This window comes from Dromaius novaehollandiae, chromosome 24 (genome assembly GCF_036370855.1).
Source record: "Dromaius novaehollandiae isolate bDroNov1 chromosome 24, bDroNov1.hap1, whole genome shotgun sequence".
Taxonomy (NCBI): Eukaryota; Metazoa; Chordata; class Aves; order Casuariiformes; family Dromaiidae; genus Dromaius; species Dromaius novaehollandiae.
In genome coordinates, this window is record NC_088121.1 from 239,949 (window position 1) to 253,037 (window position 13,089).

The following is a 13,089-nucleotide window of genomic DNA, read 5'->3' on the forward strand; positions in this document are numbered from 1 at the left end:
CTGTTCCTTCCCAGGGTAACTATAATGGAGAGAACGAAAGCGATTCCTGCTGTGCATTCATCTCTTGCAGTCTTTTGGGCTTTAGACAGAACAGAAACCACAAATCTCCCCTCCTTCCATTGCTGTAAGCTCACACATAAATTGTTGTTCAAACAAATGTAAGGATACCCATTTACTTTGTTCTAGTTTAACCCAAAGGAGCTCAAAAGAGTGAGTTTGTGAGTTTTGGTGATGAATACCTACTGCTATGAATTTGCACTATTCCCTCCTACCATGATGTCTTCTCTGGGTGCAAGACATTCTCCATTCATTAAACGCTTTTGTTTGGTCTTTCTATGAAGCAGCCTCTGACAGTGTATTCATCTCTCTACTCATTTACAGCTTCATTTTAGGCTGTTTCACTTGCCAGCAGACAGGCACCTCATTATTTGCCTTGCTTGAATCAGGACTTTTTCCTCTGTTTCTTGGAAACTTCTCTCAGTATCTCCATAATCCTTTTCTCTGAGATAAACATTAGCTCCAGTCAAGTGAAATTCGGCTTAAGCCAGCAACACAGAATATGTTGTTCACTTTCTTAAAGAATGGGGTTGTGGTTGTGTGGTATTGCGTGCCCCCCCCTTAAAACAAAAACAAAAAAACCCCAAACCCACAAACTTCATTTAAAGGCAAGTTTTAGTGAGGTTCAGTGGCTCCAGGATGTCATGCAGAGAGCCCTCTGGAAGCGGCAGTGTCTTTTTCAAACAAAACTAGATTTGCGGGGGGGGGGGGATAGTAAGTCTGTACCAAACAAACACACTGTAAAAGGTGTTCAATGGTCAGGTGCTGCAGCTCTAGAATGTCTGAAAACAAATGAATCCTTGAGCAAGGACAGATCTACACTCAGTGACCCAAAGAGGCAGAGGCCTTATTTCACGTCTGCAAAGGGTTCTGCACGTGCCCTCTGCAAGGTATTCTTTGCCTCCTGCAGCACAGCAGACAACATGCTCTTACAGAAGCAAAGAGGTCAAGATACCGGTACAGATCATATACTAATCTTGTCCTTTCAGAAAGGCTAAGAACACACATTTTACTCTACTGTGTTTCTGTAGGCGATCATGGGAATAGATCACAGAGAGCTCCTTAGAACAAGCCATACAGACTTGCAATAGTAGTACGACTTGTTTGCCCTTAATGCAGGAATTCTCTAAAGCATTGCTTTGCCAATATTGTAGGAATGTACCAGAAACCATATTCCCTTCTACACAGGAAGAAAAAAAAAAAAAAAAAGAAGAAAGGCTCTCAAGTTAAGTAGCCTTCTTTCTCTCTCTCCCTGTCTCTCTCCTTTTTTTTTTTTTTTTTCCTTCTTCTTTAGTGGAAATTACTTTGTTTGGGGGGGGCGGGGAGGGGAATCTGCTTGTTTTGGAGGACTTTCATTTGTCTCCTTTCTCCGAGTTCCAGGATGAAGAAACTGAGGCAGCAGGACAGCAGGTGAGGAAAACACAGAGCAGCGTAGGTTACAGTAAAATAATTGCTGAGCCTGTCTCAAGTCAGTTTGCACAATTTCTGAGTCAGTGATGATATCACATATTGGGCAGCTTTCCTCTTTGTAGCACAGAAAGTGCTCAAGGTACCACACGCCCAGAATGAGATACTGTGTATTTCTTGCTCCTTGCAAGGAATAAATGGTCTAGTTTAAACTGTCATCTTTGACCACCCCAAACCTGACAACAATACAGAAAGAACCAAATGTCCTTCTTTCCTACCCCACATTGACGTGACAAGTTAATTATTGTTCCTCCACTAAAGTCTTTCAATAGGAAAAACAAAAAAGGCTTTGTATTATTGAGGAGAATGAGATTCAGGCTTGAAGGGGCAACAGGGGGAACGGAGGACACTCCTTATTAGTTAATTAATAACTGGAAAGGTGAGATTAAAGAAAGCACTTAAAATTTATGAAAGAGTTGCAACCTCTTATCCATTTCTCATCAACACTTAGCTATCATTGGAAGAGTATCTGACAGAGGCAGCTCTGCTGCCCTAGGACTTAGTGCCACAGCTGATTTGGCAAATTCATTGCCAGTGATATTATACAGTATGTACACTTTTCAACAGTTAGTGCTTTCATAGGTGGGGTTTTTATACACACGCATATGAATGTAAGTATGTATGTATATAGTTTCTTTATAACAAGTTTTTCCAAGAATTATAGGATTTAGTGCCATGGATTCAAGCTCCACGATGCATTTATTTGACATAAATTCAATTGCACAGGAAGTTTTGGGTGACTTTTCAGAAGGGACGAGGGGAAAAATAACAATTCAGCTTACGTGGCTTTGTACAACGGCTTCTCTGTTTGGTTACTGCATCTGAAACTACCACGTCCCAGTCTGCTGCATATTCCCTGAGACTTTTTCTTGAGAACTGCAGAGCAGTGTGAGTACTTAACAAGAAGGTACGAGTAAAGCCCTCGTACACTTGCTATTGGGCATCAAGCTTATCTCTTTTGAATGCAGTCTTTTTCCAAGCAAGTGTAATGATCCAAATATTCCTGTACTCCCTCTGAGAGCTTGACACAACTCTTTCTTTTGCTTAGAATATTCCTCATACTGTCCAGTGCAGTTAAAAAAAATAACATATTATTCATTCACTTTCTTAGGGCAATGACACAGTTTTCTTGATGCTATCATTCTTTTGCAATTGAATAATTTAAACAGGTGCCTTTTCAACCCTAGACTACTTGTAAAGGTGATAAGTTTGCAAACCAAGGACCAAGTTGTTTCTTAAATGGCAAGTTCATGACACAGTTTTATCCTTATTGAAAATTAATTCTTCCAATGACAAAATTGCAAGTTACTTGCACGAAAACAAGATATCAGCATATAGCCTGAAGCACTCTCTAAATCCCAAAGCTCCTTGCTCCCTCAGCAACACACCTGCCAAGTCATTTCTAGAGCCAGTACCAGTTTGCAAAACACTCATTCTTGCTCTCTTCCCTTTAAATCTTCCTGCAGATGTATTCCAGGTACACTACAGCTTTTGCCCCATTCCCAAATTCAAGTGAACTTTCCTTTCCACAACATTTATGACATCAATTGAAGAAGTAAACTTGTATTTCTGTAAATGCCTAGTCATGCCAACAAGGCCCATGGCCTGTGGCATCAAACACAGCACAAACACAGAGTAAGACAGAAAAAAGAAGCAAGCTCGAATAAGGTGAGGTGCATTTCAACTATACATTCTTAACACTTACGTGGTAAGCTCCTCTTACCATGTAAATTACACTGCCCTAGCTTCCCTTACATGTCAACTGAGTGGGTGTAAAGAAGCTGGTGGGAGGCTAACACAATGTAAGAGCACAAAGAAGTCTCATATATGCCCGTTCACACACCACCTCCATATCTGGTCAATAGCTTATTGTCACATGACTTCAACAGCCCAGACAAATCAGCTCCTGAACCTGGACTAACCAGACTCCTATGCTGGCTATTATAATGGAGGCAATTAAACATTTAAAAGGCACTAGAACTGTTATTTTTAAAAAAGAAACAAAACAATCTCCCCAAAACCATTAACAAGAAAAGACAGTATTTTGCTGCAGAATGAAAGTGGTAATGGCACCAACCCATTTGCATTAAAACTGAGTTTTCAATTTTTTGAGGAAATAAATTCAACATAGCAAACTACTACACAAGATAAAAACATGAAATTTTCAAGAAAAATTCAAGCATGTGTGTTCAGATCATTGCTAACAGAGCCCTTTGTAAGCCTACACTTAGACTCACACTCAGACAAATAGAAAATGAGTTTATGGCCATTCCCATCCTCTCTTGGAATAGACTAAATCTACACCTTCCTTTCTGGGTGCAAGGTGACCATGTGGTCCTGACACAATCCACTAAGAAGTATTGCCCCCAACAAGTGCACCGAACAACTACAGTGCACAACATTGAGCACAGAGCTCTAATAATAGGAAGAGACAGAAATATCCCCACTGTTGACAAATATATGAAGCAGGGCATAAACTGGGGCCATAGTCCAAACAGCTTCATAAAACAGGTGAGGTGTTTTTTTTTGGGGGGGGGGGAGAGTGTTTTGTTTTGTTTTGTTTTTAAACAAGCAAAGTTTTTAGTCAGGAAGCAATCTGGTTTTAGAAAAACTGGAATACTGCCGTGGTACAAACGAAACCTCAGCAATCTATCAACCTAGTCCAGAATGACTGTATCAGACTAAAACTGGACTATTGTGGCCCCTTCCCAAGTCTTAGAGGATAATTATTCAGAAAAACTTCACTACTGCCAGGCTTCACTGAAACCATTGAAGTCTTGGGCACTAACAGACCACTAGTTTTTTTTTTCCACTGGCTTGCACTTGATTTGACACTTGCTTCAGTCCAGACATGCAATTTCTACTGTAGTGCTGTACACAGTTAGTGATTTGCCATCCCGAGCTTTGCGCAGTGACTGTTCAATGAGCACTTTTAATTGCCTCTGCAGGACAAACTAACTGTCCTCAAAATAATTTGAAGACTTGCACCTTGCTCCTGTCCTAACCAGTCAACCCCTTCAATAGCTGGCCGGTCTCTGACAATGAATATCCAACGTTATACAGAGAATTAGCCACTAGAGGGCACTTGGTGAATTCAGAAAACTGAATGGTATGGTACTTGATATGGTAAAGTTAGGTCCTACAAAAGGACCAGACTTCAAATGATGGCTTTTCCATTCCATTCCATTTCCTAGCCAGCTCCTGTAACCAATACAATAAGATAGTGAACCAGGGAGATACAATATTCTTTACCATATTCTGTTTTACCAGCAACTGATTGCAAGAAGACTGAGCAGAAGTCTCTCCCAAGGTAACACACATGCTAGGCTACGTTCACCAAGCACTTCTGGACAGATGAATGCTGAACAAAAATGTTAAATGCAGGCAGCCGCAATATGTTGGTACTATAAATCCCGCTTGTGTGCAGCTTAAGGAAGAGGGTCATAGGAAGACACAAAGCAATTTGACAAACTCACTGGAGTATTTCACTTCACTATGTGCCCATAATACATTAAGCATTTCACAAAAGACAAGGGCATGATGATGCCCCAAAACACCTTCCAGGCTTTCTTCTGGATGTGACAAATCACTGCAAGTGACAAACACTATGGCAGGAACGCAGGAGGAAAGAGTGAGAATCCTGGATACAGGAACTTGTGGTCACCCAGGGCAGGCACAGGCTATACATATTTTAGGACTAAAGTCAATTTTCATTTAAACACATGGCATGAATAGGGATCACTGTCATCCCCATTATGTCACCTGAACAGTGCGATTCCTTGCTTTTCATGAGAGCTCCGTGAACTCCAGCTTTCAGCTATTAAGTCCTGTCAGTAACAAGATCAATGATCTCTTGGCTATCAGATGTCTCACTTTTGTGATTCAGTACACTCTCAACCTTCTCGTGAGAAGCATAACCAAATTCACTTCATGAGTGCTTCAGTGAGTTCCGGAAAATCTCAGATCACTGCTCCTGCGCACGCCACGCGTACGGTGGCAGAAGGAAGGGCCACCAGAGTAGAGGGCCGAAGGAAAGCGCGGTCAGGCAAGGCCCCATACCTGGGGGCAAACCCACAGCAACCTGCCGCCAGGTAAGCATGGTGCACGGTGACTCAGGCAGGTCTGTTGTCCCACGCGTAGGCACTGGTGGGTGAGGCATGGCACCATGCAGCAAGGGGAGACAACAAGGGGTACCCGAGTGGTGCCGCAGAAGGCTGTGTTCGCTGGCAGGGCAGAGGGGCATCCTCAGCAGTGCCCAGGCTGATACCAGGTATTCTAGCTCACAAAGGTGAAATAGCGTGGCACTGAGTGGCACATGGAGGGCACTGCAGAGATGGGAGGTGCACCTGCCTTTTACTAAGCATTTATTAAATAAACGCTTTAGTTTAGAAACTGGCTCTGTACCTTGACTAAATTGACTTTGGAGGCCTACGGGAAGTGCCACCCCACCTCCCTTGTTTGCCACTAGGGAAATGAAAAACCACCAGATCCCTGGGGCTAATTACTTTCTTCAAAACCCAGCATTGCTCTATGTTTCTGACTCAGTGCAGTGTTCAATTTTGTGCTAGGATTATATCTATATCGCATTACAGGACGAGTTGCGATAGCACTTCATGTTAATTGCAGTGCACAGACTGCTCCCTTCTCTCCTTTATACTAGTTATCAAGAAAAACCAGAAAGTCTACTTCTGCTGTTTTTAATTTAGCCTCTTCCATCCATATGGAGTGCTTGTCAAACAGGAGAGGCAGGGGGGTGTCATCCACTTTCTGCCTGAAAGTGTCTAGCAACAAAACAGAGACTAGAGGGCTGTCTACGTGCCATCCCAAACAGTCAGTTACCTTGTGGAGACAGACAGATGTTAGGGTGTGGTACGGCCACTTGGTATAAACAGGTACAGGCAGGTACATTAATATTCCTGGATGGTCCCAGAGCCTTCCTTGGCTCTGGCATACACTGAGGCAGAGGAAAGGGCAAAGATGAAATACCAGGAAAAGGAAACCCCCCTACGCCACTCAACAGACCTTGGCTGTCTCCTTCAGCCCTCTGTCCACCTTGCACACCAAATCGATCCTCAAAGCACCAAAGCAGGGCACAGCCACGTGCAGGCTCAGCAGAGCACAGAAACAAGCAGGGGCTGCACATCCTGACTTGAGGAGCAGATGTGGCTCAATCGTTCTTCTATGGCAACTAAATCTGAGTACATTTGCTGGGTGATGAGTACAATTTCCTGTTCCCTGGAGCATGTACAAAGAGATAAGAGTATTAGTACCTTATCCTTATTTTGTAACAGGTCCTCTGACACAGCCTAGAAACCCTCTTACTGAAGCTCCGCTTTGCTCTTCCCTCCTGAATATCCATCTCTGCCAGCAGTATTCTAGCACGCTGCCACGGGGGATACAAACGTTTATTGGATAGAAACCATTTCCTAGCGTATCATCTCCCCCTCCCCTTCCATCACTAGCGAAGGGGATTTCTGTCACTTCGAGTGCTAACCAGCATCGCTAATGCTCAGGCACCACCTGTTCTGGATCGTATGCACGCAAACAGAGTAACAATAGGGACTTGTGTAATGCTCCCCACTTTTAAAGCAGTGTATGAATAGCATCCAGACAAAATTGATTAATTAGTACACTGCAAAGCAACGCCTGCAGGACGACACGGAGTGTTGTACAGTGAGATCTTTCAAATACAACTTCCTACGGAAACAACAGGAAGACAGCTATACTAGATGAGATAGCAGATCTGTGCCTTGTTTCAGGCAGGGGCTATTAGTGGACACCTAGGTAAAGAACAACAGGTTGCTGTTCACTAGCTTGCTTTTTGCTTCTACTGGTCTGGCCAAGTGAGTTACCTACTAATCCAGACTTCTGCATAAACAGACTATTCACCTTGGTATTCAATTTGTTCAGTGTTTAAGCCAAAGTGCTTTAAGTATCTCATTTCTGAGATACTCAGAAGAAATCTCTAATTTCTTACTCTTTGGTTAAACCCCTATCCCCATTTGGCAGATCGTTCTCATGCCTAAAACACTGTCTACCCTCCCTCATGAGCAGCAAAGAAAATCCTCTGATTAGAGTCCAGCCTGCAACACGATGTTGCAGCTGGAGTTGCATTGGGGGTAGACTACTATTTTTTTTTTTTGGAAAAAAAGGAAAGGAACAGAACATTCTGTCAAATAAACATTTGCTAAAGCTCTTGAGTAAGAGAAGTGAAACAGGCAGCAAACAGTAACCCAGATTAACTACCAGCTAAGGTAAACACACAGTACACAAAGATTTCCTTTACGTTATTTGGATTAAACTTCTATGCTGACCCTGATACCGCTGATATATTAACTGGTCTCTCCAACAAGAGCCATGACCCTTGGACACAAAATAGGAGGTCAGGCCTCAAAGTAATCTAATTAATCTACTGCCTGGTAGAATAAAAACAGGCTTGCTATTTGTGTAATTTTCTCTCTCTTTTCCCCCACCCCCTCCATGAGGAGTAAGTGATTTCTGCAGATGCACAGTTACCCAGTTTCTTGGTAATATTATCTGCTCTTTGGACCTAGGACTTGCTGAGCTTGCCAAGAATCCATGGTTTTTATCCTATATGCAAGTTTAGGTGCAGCTTCTAGGCCAGCTTTATGTCTGAAGACCAAACACGTAGGAGTCAGTAAATGAATAATCTCTCAGCTATTGAATACTGATCCCAAGAAGTAGTATGACACAAGTAGCTGCCAAGCTGTCACTGATTTGGAGCTCTTTAACCATGAATTTATCTAACGACATTTGATCAGGATCAGTACTGAAAAAAAACCCAAACTGAGTGAGGTTCAGATTCTCACAGCTCTGCTCTCAGTGCCCAACGCCACTGTGCTTAACACACGCAGTGAGGATCCTAGCACAGAAGCCAAAGGCTGCCTTGGCCATAGAAAATAAACTCCTTTTCCTCCCTTCCAGTGGTTCTTCTCTTTTGAGGCTGAGCCCCACGGAGACACATTCAGGAAGGGGTCTGACTGCAGCCATGCGATACCTCAATGAACAGGGAGTACTTTCCCTTCTAGGCCTGGTTACTGATGAGACTGACACCGGAGTCTGGGGCCCACAACTGAAAGATAGCACTGAAAAACTCAGAGAGAAAAATGTCAAACATGATCTGAGAGCTAGAAAACATATTGAAGTAGTAGAGATAAGGAGTTCTATCTGTTGAATTCATGAATAAAACAGAGAAGCAGATGGATTTCCGTGCAAGTTATCTCACAGAGCACAAGCTACTCTAAATCAGTCAGTCCAATCAAAGACCAAATGTTAAAGCTAAATAAATTCAAATTAGAAGTAAAGTACATGTTTTTAAGAGTGAGAAGGGATCAACCATTGCAATAAGCTACCAAGGGAAGTAGTGGACATGTATGCCTTTGTGGAATACGTGCATTAGTCAAACAGAGCTTGCTAGAGGGGAACATGGATGTAACTCCGTGTTTTTGCAATGTAAGAGCTCAGCCCAAGAGACTAATGGTCCTTTGTAGCCATAAAGGCAAGACATTTGCACCTATTTAACCAGTCTGTTCTCGAAGACAGTAATGGCAGAGCTAAATCATATCCATTCCACACTATAAACCAGTTTACAATCTCTTGCCAAGGAGAAAAAAAATCTCTTTCAAAGGTCTCATGGTCAGAGGGAAGGACACTGCAACCCCAAACCAATTTCCTCAAATAGGTTATGGTCTTCTGGCTCTCCTTTTCACACTGGCAAAGATGCTGAACAGCCTTCCTGTGAGCAGGTGCCACACACTTCCACCTCCACCCCCCTTTTTTAATTAAAAAACAATCCAAATCCACTGAGAGACTTGCTTATGTGCTAGGTCAGGTTACATGGAAATAAAATGGAAGAACCTTTTCGATCAGAAGGGAAATAGGCATCCTAAGAAATTGGCACACGGGCTCATTTAAATTTCAGATATCGAATTAATATCTTCATCGAGGGATACAGAAATAGATTTCACAGCTGAAAAGCAGACATAAAGAACAGAGGTCAAAGCTAATACTTGGGATTTATACAACATGAAATAGATTTTCGTCACTATCTTTTGTTATATGGCAAGTTGGACAGGATAGAAACAGGTCTGATGCATGTATCTTCCTGAATAACTTGTCACCTACCTTTGCACAGCTTCTCAAGCCACCCGCTTGCCTAAGAAGAAACATTGCTACCACATCCAGCATGTGAACCTCTGACGGAACCTGCCCTTTACTTTCCACGGATGACAGTAATAATAAAGCTGGGTCACCCAGCTCACAGCTGCAGGAGCACACAGCCTTATTACAATATTGTTCCTGGGAACACTGTGCATGTTATACATTCTCCCCAACAAAAGAGACAACCAGGACTAGTCTCTTCCTCAGCATCACAGCGCACTGCACCACACTGACTCTGGGCATCCTCTCAGAATTGTTTTCCCTTGAGAAATTCGATAGGGCAGAAACATATAGAATCTTGTGAGGCCTTCTGTACTGCCAGTAAAAGGGAAGGAAACAGCCTATTTTAACTTCAGGAGTCAACATCCATGACCTTTTGCAGTGTCCCCTTGAATTTGAAATTGAACCATTCTGTGAAGCCAAAAGAGACCGTCTTTCTTTCCTCTGAGGCTCTGTGACCAGACCAACACACAGAATTCCTGCATGGGAGCACAACAGATTTAGACAGCAGCAGAATTTTCTCCATTACACCCTCGTCTAACGTCACTGCAGAAGTTTGTCTCAGCTGGCATGTCGCATCCCTTTCAGCCCTCCATTCTAGGGTTTGAGGTTTCCCTATGTTTTCCATCACAACAGCATTTATGATGCTCTGTCCTCTACCTGTTGAATAACAGTCTTAGCATTGCTGTGGATATGTCTTTCCTGCCATACCTGACCTTTCAACTAAAAGAACAGCCTCCGCAGTAGTAGTTCTGTACAGAAAGAGGGAGCTAGAATTCTGATGTGCTTTTATCACATGTATCATTTCCAGAGTTGCCAAGTTGGACAGCCGGCCTAGATGCATGTCACATCTCTTAAAAAGTTCTCTGAAAACGCATGCACCTTAGATTGCCTCCACTTGACATATCAACTGAATCTTCAGCCTTTGCTATTCTCCACCAAAATGGAATTTGCTTTGTAAACTTCCCCTCGCAATTTTGTATAAACCCACCAGCACGTGAACACTGGCTATCTTTGTGCACTCCTCCATGGTTACTTAGGGGCAAAATGCACTTGACTGGAAAAAGCTTTTTTCACATGTTAGCTCAGCCTTAGCTCTAAACCCCCGACAGGAAACTTCTAAGAGGGAGGGGCTGGGGAGGAGGTTATATTAAATCGTCTGTCCATCACCACCAACTTATCATCAGAAACCCCTACTGTCACCTTTCTCCCTGGTCAGTTGACTGAAGTCATGACCCCCATATCAGCTAAAGTGTACGTCAGAACAGCTGTTTACCTCTGTTTTGCACAGAGTGTGCGGCTGTGTAGCAATGCACACATTACATAATCATAAGTCATAAACTAAAAGGAGTCAGATTGCTAAATCCATCCACCGTGTTGATGAGATTTTTACTTCCATCACCTGATAATTTAATTGCTCAATTAACTCCACCTGAATGCCTTAGCTGTGGCAGAGGAATGTTCCCTTGCAGGTCATGGTAAATCAGAAGACAGGGGTCAAGTAAACAATGCAAAGGTAAATGATTCCGCTACGGCAAACCAAACGCATCCTCCAGTTGTATTTTCTCTGCTGCTCCACTCCTTGCATTAGTGTTTTAGGGAGAGAAGAGGCAACAGACAATTAAAAGACCACAAATTGGCCAAAAAACAGCATCACAGGAGTTGTGTGTTCCCCCCCCACACACTGAAGTAATTTAATCCCAAAGCTTTCTTAGATTCAAACCTAGCTCAGATTTCTTTTTGTATTTTTGAAATCCCATACTATGCCCAATTTAGGTAATGGAAGTATCTCCTTGTTGTTGGGGACTTTGAAACATCTACTGCAAAATCAAACATTATACTATTGCTGTCCTTCAGCCAAGAGACAAGCGGAGTAGACGCCACTGAAGTGGTGCCCACTGATCATCTTGGATTAACAATCTGTCAGTGTCACTCTTGTGCATCAACAGACCACAGCACAGACATTTTTGCTTGCAATGAATGTTGGCTGTAGGCAGGTACAAATTGAAGGTCTTTCTCATTAAGTCTCGAAATTAATTTTAATTGTTAGTTGTTTCTGCTGCAGAAACAACTCTTCAGTGTACTGTAGACACCTAGATCATGAGTAACAAATTGATGCATAGCATTCAAAGAAAGCAAAGGAGATGTGGTTACCAGAGAACTCTGTGTTTGTAATAGACTGGCTATCGTGTAGGAAGGGCCTGGCTCTAAATAAATGCATTTGACATACAGTTCTGTTCAAAACAGCTCTTGTACTGTGCACAACATTGGAGTTAATTCGCCACCACTAATCCACCCCACAACCAGAAAATCTGACTCATTCATCCTCTTCCTCTGGATAGAGGCTGACCCTTGACCTCTTTTCCCCACAGCTTGAAGGTGACTTAAAACATTTGCTTGGATAGTGACTTTCCCAGACTTCTACGTCTGGATCACACTGATCTCAGGCTACGGCACTATATTGCAAGAAAAAGTAACAAATGGACACATGCTCAGAGTACGGACAAAAAAAATCTGCATTCACCACCATGCTGCTTTTGGGGCCTACTTTTAAAATTATGCCTTTTGGGCTAAGTCATTACTCATGCCCTGATGTGAAATTTGACCATAAACTGCAAATCGTTTATCTGTGTATTGTCTAGGACTAATTTAGTCCCTTCCGTAGTGAGCTTGCAGCCTCTCTCCCCTCTATATTTCTGTAACACATTTTATTAACAACCCTCACTGGAGACAGGAAATAGATTTTCACATTGGCTCATTCATGAAACCAGCATGAGCAAAGGTCAGGAAAACACACAAGAATAAATGGGAATTCCTCGGGTTATGGAACCTTAAAGAAAATCAAAGCTGAGAGGTGAGGTGGGATCATAATCACAGTGAACTGCACATACCTTAATCATGTACTCTTTCATCTAGTAGGCTGCACTGAGATGCAAAATGAAGCGACTGCAGTCAAGTTCACAGCACTCTCCCTCCGGCGTCTGTGTCAAAACCTGAGTTCTCCTGCACAAGTAACGATACCATGTTGTTTTACTTACTCAGCCAACAGCCAAAAAGAATATAATAATCTGTTCAAACTTTTAAAATATCAAACTCCACAAAGAACAGCCCTCGGTTATGCTACAGCTGATTGAGGGACTGACTTGAGGAAAACCTCCGTATTGTTCCAAAAGTGCTCCAAATAAATTAAGGAGAAATGGTTCACAAGATAATGTAACAATCTGTCTGCTGTAGCAAAATGCCACTAAAAGCAGCACTGCTTATGCCACAGCTGTACCCTGCTCAGTCTTGGGATGAATTTCTATCTGACGTGTACAGTAATCTGCCTAAAAAGCCATGGAAGCCATCACATGTCCTGCTCAATTTCTAGGATAAAGTACCTTA

The 13,089-nt window shown here is 42.6% G+C and overlaps 1 protein-coding gene across 17 annotated transcripts in view; it reads right to left on the minus strand.

Annotated features, from left to right (window-relative positions):
- Positions 1-13,089, minus strand: part of SLC45A1 (solute carrier family 45 member 1) — a 90,670-nt gene that overhangs the window by 31,149 nt on the left and 46,432 nt on the right. For 5 of the 17 annotated variants that reach the window (XM_064525319.1, XM_064525318.1, XM_064525317.1 and 2 more), the window contains one exon: positions 12,597-12,708. The exons of the other annotated variants lie outside the window; for them this stretch is intronic. The gene's annotated coding sequence lies outside the window, so the exon portion shown is untranslated. The remainder of the gene's footprint in view (positions 1-12,596; positions 12,709-13,089) is intronic. 17 annotated transcript variants of the gene reach the window in all.